At 38.2% G+C, this 6,248-nt stretch overlaps 1 long non-coding RNA gene across 1 annotated transcript; it reads right to left on the bottom strand.

Annotated features, from left to right (window-relative positions):
- Nucleotides 1-1,473: 1,473 nt before the first annotated feature.
- On the bottom strand, nucleotides 1,474-5,937 carry LOC140167319 (uncharacterized). The gene is made up of 3 exons (XR_011861031.1): nucleotides 5,509-5,937; nucleotides 2,580-2,669; nucleotides 1,474-1,762 (listed from the first exon to the last, which is right to left on the bottom strand). It is a non-coding gene; the product is annotated as an uncharacterized lncRNA (long non-coding RNA).
- Nucleotides 5,938-6,248: the final 311 nt, after the last annotated feature.

Raw genomic sequence — 6,248 nt, 5'->3', positions numbered from 1 at the left:
CTATGGAACATTAAAACCAAGAATTTAATCAAGATTGTGGACCTCGTGAAGCTTTACGGGGCCTACAATCTCAATAAAATTCGATTTCAATGTTCCGTAAAAGCCAAGGCACATTGAAATTAAGGATTTTATCAAGATTTTTGGCCTTGTAAAGTTTTGTAGAAAAACTATGGAACATTGAAATTGATCAAGGTCAAATTAATCAAGATTTAAAACCTTGTAAAGCTTTATAAGGCCTAAAACCGCAATAAAAGTCTCAATTTCCATTTTATCGAGATTTTAGGCCTAGTATATAGCAAAATTTTTCACGAAGCCTAAAATCTCGATAAAAAATCCATTTAATGATCCGCAAAAGCTACGGAACATTGACATCACGAGTTTTCTAAAGATTTTCGGCCTCGTAAAGCTTTCTGGGATATACATGTATATACTTTTTTTTCACCCTGATATGGCAGTGACGTCAATGTGTTAAAGCAGCTGTTTCGCTCACTAATATGCGGTATCTTTAAGTGCGTGCTTGTGTGCACCAGCCCTTTGAACAACCACTAGCGGTTTGAGGCTGCACACAAAGAAATGCGCACTGAGCGTCACTGCCACATCAGTGTGAAATTGGTATAGTGTTTATAAGTATTACAGCGTGTTATTTGTGTGGCTAATAATAATTGGGAAAAATTATTTGTATTGAATAGCAAAAATGCTTTGCCAGACTGCGTACAGGTATGCATGCCTTGCTATATCAATCCGTACTGTTAATATCTCAAAATAAGTAAATACCAATAATTATAAGCCAAGCAGAGTAAACATGGGGCAGGCTTTTAGACTGTTCAATATATTTATTATTAAGATTGTATCCTTCATATTAATTATAATCACTACATAATTTAAAATACAAAAACACAATATGCTTGTCTTCCAATTTTATATAAAATGAGTTTTAAAAATGCATTGTACATTGCTTCACATTCATTTTTCAAGTATACCGGGGGATATCGTATATTGCATTATCTCTCCTGAAATGTTCTCAAATAAAATTGGTTTGTTGTCTTCTCATCTATTCTTTCTTATGTTCCTGTAGCCGCTAAATGTATGGTTGTTGAATTTCGCAAAATAGTCCCCATAGCTGACGGTGTCAATACACACATGCATAGGGCAGTATTATACAATGTATACTTGGTCACAACTGGGTGAGCGACATAAACTTGAACTGAAGGAAGAATGTCTAACTTGTTACTGAATTTTAAAAGTTGATAATATTTTTCCTTTGAAAATAGGAATATTTGAAAATTTTCAACATAATCCACTGTGCACAATTTTCTCCTACCGTATTCATTCCATTAACCACACAGGGTACTTGACAAAGTCATTTTGTGAAGGCCATTATTTTTTACATTGTTTACATAATTACATGAATATGTAAAAATAGCCCAGAATATGGACCTTGTGTGTAGAAAGCTCTGCATGTGTTGGATACACAAGTAGTTGCATGCATCATGCACATAATGATAAAGGATTATATATTTATATAGGGGCATGGGCTGTTAATGGAGCGAATATGGTACATGTATCTGTAGTTCATATTTGCAGCTATCGATGGTACATCCATGACTGTAATTGACTGTGCTTGCTGCTTGTATCATGTGTATTGCAAGTTAAGACCAAACAAGTCTCATATTGGTAACAGACCAGACCAGCGCCCAATGGTGTCAGGAATACAGAGATGTCGAGCCACACTCATGCTGAATCAATATCAACTTCTGGACACCTGCATCATGTGTAAATGAAAAGGATAAAAATGGAAATTAGTAAATTTCTTGTACATGTAAACCAATACTGTAAGAACCCAAACATATCTAACCAATGCAATATAAGTTTCATTAATGAATCTCTATTCCCCTAGCTATGGGTACCGACTGAAAATTGTCCCATGTACATTGTATAATGCACCTTCTCAATTTATTGTAACACTGCATTGTTCCCTGGGCTACAGGGACCTGGACAGGGTCAATTTTGAAAATTTACAAATCCACCTGTCAACTTCTACGCAGAGCAGGACATCATCGAATGGCAAGTCCTAGACTAAATCCCGGCCCGCAGTGAGTTTCCCAAGTGACTTACATGTAGTTGCTAAAATGCTACGCTCATTCGTGGTTGACTTACCAAAAAAATGTTAGTGTTTTATAATATGCAAAGTGATAATTTGTGTTCATCGTACTCTTTTAACATGCAAAATGCATTGAACTTTTTTTTTTTTTTTTGAAGTACATTTTTTCTGGGAGGGGGGGTAAGTCATCAGCCATGAATGATCCTGGCATTTAGCTCTAGATAGGGACACACTTATTCAATTTCAGGTACCCGATTACCCTCCCGAAAAATGTAAGGCGACCAAAAAAACCCTGCTCTACTGCGTAATTAGGCCTTGGTCGTGGTCTAAGGGTTGGTCTGTCAGGATTTTATATAATTTCTCACCCTAAAAATCTGATGGGACCGTTGGGCCAGTAGAACAGGTTTTTTTTGTTGTCTAAAATTATTGTTTCAAAAAGATTGCAACACATTGCTAATTTTAACTTGCATTTACATACCGGTATCATAAACGTATTAATCATACTCCATCAATTTGCAGTAGGCCTCTTCTGGTATGGCGACTATAACTTTCCATTATTGGATGACACCTGAAAATAACAATAAGGCAAATGGACCATATACGGTAAATAAAAGTGCAAAAAATGTACACTCTTTATTGTTGTTACTGCGTCACGGTACCTCATCAACATCAATGCGACTTTCAATTGTATGACTGGCTCTCTGGTACCCTGGCAACTAGTTTCCATCTCTGTAAATACAGGACATGATTGCTCAAAAAGTTAGTCTAGCCACGAATTTGCTAACTTAAAGGATAGAGACCATTGCATTCAAAAATCTAGTTGAAATCACTGAGTGCATGCTGTAAATCATAAGAGTGCCCCTTTACTGGGTTTATGGGTAATTTGCTAGTACTTAATTTAGCTAATTAGTAATGATCACCATTTTCATGGGAATCTAATTTTGCTACAAGGGTAATCCAGGAATTCATGTTACAATTCAATGTAAATATGCCAAATTTATGGGTATTTAATTTCACGAATTAAGGCCTGTAGCGAAATTAAATGGTCTTACAGTATTTAGAGGGCACGGTAGCTCAGTGGTTACTGACCTTGGACTCATAATCTGAGAGCTTGCTTTACGTGCGTGGGTTCGAGTCCCGATCACGCTACCGTGTTGCGCCCTTGGGCAAGGCGCTTTGTCTCGCTTGCTTCACCCCACCCAGGTGCAATGGGAAGCTGTTAGGGGTAGTCACAGTCGTTGTACTGATGAACCCTCGCCATTTGTAGGCAAAAGCGTGGTTCCGACATATTCTAATAACGGCTAAATGTAAAGTGCTTTGAGGCTGTTTACGGCATAAAGCGCTATATAAATATCTACATTTATTTTTTTTTTTTTTTTTTTATTAGAATTACCAGGAAGTGTTGTGGCAGAGAAAACAAAATGTTGCCCTATAAAAATTTTTTAAAAAAACAAGGCAACAAGTGCAAATAGCCAAAAGGATTATTGAGCTAAATTATTTTGGGGGTGCATGGGAGCTTGGTATGGCGGCTACATTTTTTTTTTTTTGCCGCCTTGGGTGGCATTTTTTTTTTTTTTTTTTCAATTTAAATACCGTATAATCTTTATAAATACAGAGTTGAGTGGGGGATTTTTTTTCTTTTTTTACTCAGCAGTGGTCAAATTTGTATAAGTTTGTCTCACTATACCATTTTTAACCGTGATATGGCTGCATGGAAAATGATATACCGGTAGTAAGGCTACAGAAAAAAAATCTTGTTCTATGGGCGGATGGACCTTTCAAGTAAGGTCGTTCGGTCTGGCTTTTTTTTTTTTTTTGACCGGCACCAAAAATCAACAAAATCTGTAATATTTTGCAATTTGGGGAATTACAAAAAAAAAATGTTCCTGATATTTTCGAAATTTGGGTCTGCATTCATTTGTAAGGAAAATTTGCAAATTTTGGAAAATCTGGGTCGATCATCCGTAGAACAGGCTTTTCTTTTTTTTGCCCAAGCGAATTTTTTTCTTTCAAAACACTCTCAATGCCCCAGCATATCAAATGGTGCACCCGTATGGTAGATTTTGTAGCTATTTAGGGGTGGTTCAATAATAATGTGTACACCCGGTGGTGAATTATAGGGGGACAAAGATTTTTTAAGGCGGGCCAAAAGAGGCAGAAATGCGGGGAAAGCATTATTTGGCAGGTCAAAAGGGGGGGGTCAAGCGATTTTTGGCAGGTCTAAAGGGGTGGGGGTGGGCAAGTGATTTTTAGCACAAATATTTTGGGCACCGTTCCTATATTATTTTTATGAATACGTTAAAATATGCAAATTTTCCTGCTCGCCCTGGGGAGAATGAAATTGGGGGAGGGGCGAAAGGGGGGAGCAATTTTGGCAAGCCGAGAGGGGGGGCAAGCAATTCTTGGCACGCATTCATGGGACACCTTTTTAATAAAATGCTCTTAATTACTAAAAAAGGCTTAGGCTAAATATGCAAATTTTCCTGCTCACTGCACTCGCAACATACATCTAGACCATTCAAGGTTTGCAAATTGGGATCCCAAAAATTTGGCATGTTCAAGGGGGGGGGCAAGCAATTTTTGGCGGGCGAGAGAGGGGCAAGCGATTTTTGGCAAGCTGTTTGGAAATTTTACTCCGGGGTGGCTCATTTTGTTGTCACATCAAAGGGAGGCAAATGTTTTTTGGCACGTCAAAAGGGCCAGGGGGGGTAAAGATTTTTGGCACGGCGAAAAGGGGGGGGGCAATTTTTGGCAGACCAATGGAATTCACCACCCCCGGGTACACATAAGGGGGCTGGCATTTTCTTCGGAAGGGGGGGTCCCAAAAATACTGGGGGGGGTCATAGAATTTTCAGACCAAAAAAATTTTTAACACCCAAAATAGGGGGGTTATAGAATTATCAAGGACTGGTGACTTAAAATATAACTTCATGAGTCGAAATGTGCGTACAATATATATGCAAAATTTTTACACGCTCCATGCGCTTCTTTACACTTACAATAAAAATTTTACCGCTCCACACACTTTCTTCACTTTTAAGTTTTGACGCTCGCGCCTTAATTCCAGCCAATGAATAATTTTTCTTGAGTCTGTGTAGTTGGAAGGGGGGGTCATAAAATTTTTCGACCAGCGATAGGGGGTCGTAAAAATTTTTGCCCGCGATAGGGGGTCATAAAAAATTGACTCGGTCACCGACATATTTGTGACCCCCCCTTCCGAGAAAATGCCAGCCCCTAAATAATTATTGCACCACCCCTCATTCAATTGCTTGAGCATGTACATGTAATTGTAAGCTAGCCTTACTACATTGTAAACGTTATTTTGACATGTTAAAACTTGACTTGAGCATGTTGAGAGAGCTGAAACTAAAGTTTAAAACTAAGATATACATGGAAGTGGAACTTACTTTTTATACTGTCTGTGTCACGTCTCCTTCATTTCTTGATATTCTCATAATATTACGTGTGCAAAATCTGGTGATCAGAGAATTTGTGCATGTTTCATGGTTGTGAGACTATTGTGGATCGAATTATTTCCACTCGTCGGCGGTACAGTTTGCCGGCATCACTGCCATGACCATTGATGTCACTGGCACTGCCGGGTGTCACTGATGTATTCTAGCATTTTATCCTTTAATTGTACAGCAAAATTGGACCGTAAAATCGAATGCATTCGTTCGTTTGATGTTCAAACTGGTCAGACGACAAGAGCATGCTTCACGTGTACAGTATGTCTACTCGTACACGATGCATGTCACAGGTGGTTTGCGTTCACCGTCATGTATACAATGTACGCGCACCTGTTGTTTTCAAGGCCAGACATGACCGAGCCCGGGTATAAACAACCACATGGGGAATCCCTTTTTACTTAATGCTACCAGGTGAAGTAATCAAATAAAGACTTCCTAAACAATAAGTCGGCTTTATTCTACTATTAAAAGAAGCGTTTATTTTATTTAAAACGACCATACTTGGCGAAATATTATTACATCGCCTTTAGTGTTTTATTAATTTTTTATTGCTAAACATCAAATTAAACGTCAACTCTTGGCTGCTATAATTTATAAATAAAGCGTCATTCATTGATTGTATTCCGGGTTGTATTGTCGCCCAATTAGCATGATTAGGTGGTTTACTGGTACACAAA

The sequence above is a fragment of the Amphiura filiformis genome, chromosome 13 (genome assembly GCF_039555335.1).
Source record: "Amphiura filiformis chromosome 13, Afil_fr2py, whole genome shotgun sequence".
NCBI classification, from domain to species: domain Eukaryota; kingdom Metazoa; phylum Echinodermata; class Ophiuroidea; order Amphilepidida; family Amphiuridae; genus Amphiura; species Amphiura filiformis.
Note: the sequence above shows the minus strand (reverse complement) of the source record. Positions and strands in the feature narration are given on the sequence as shown.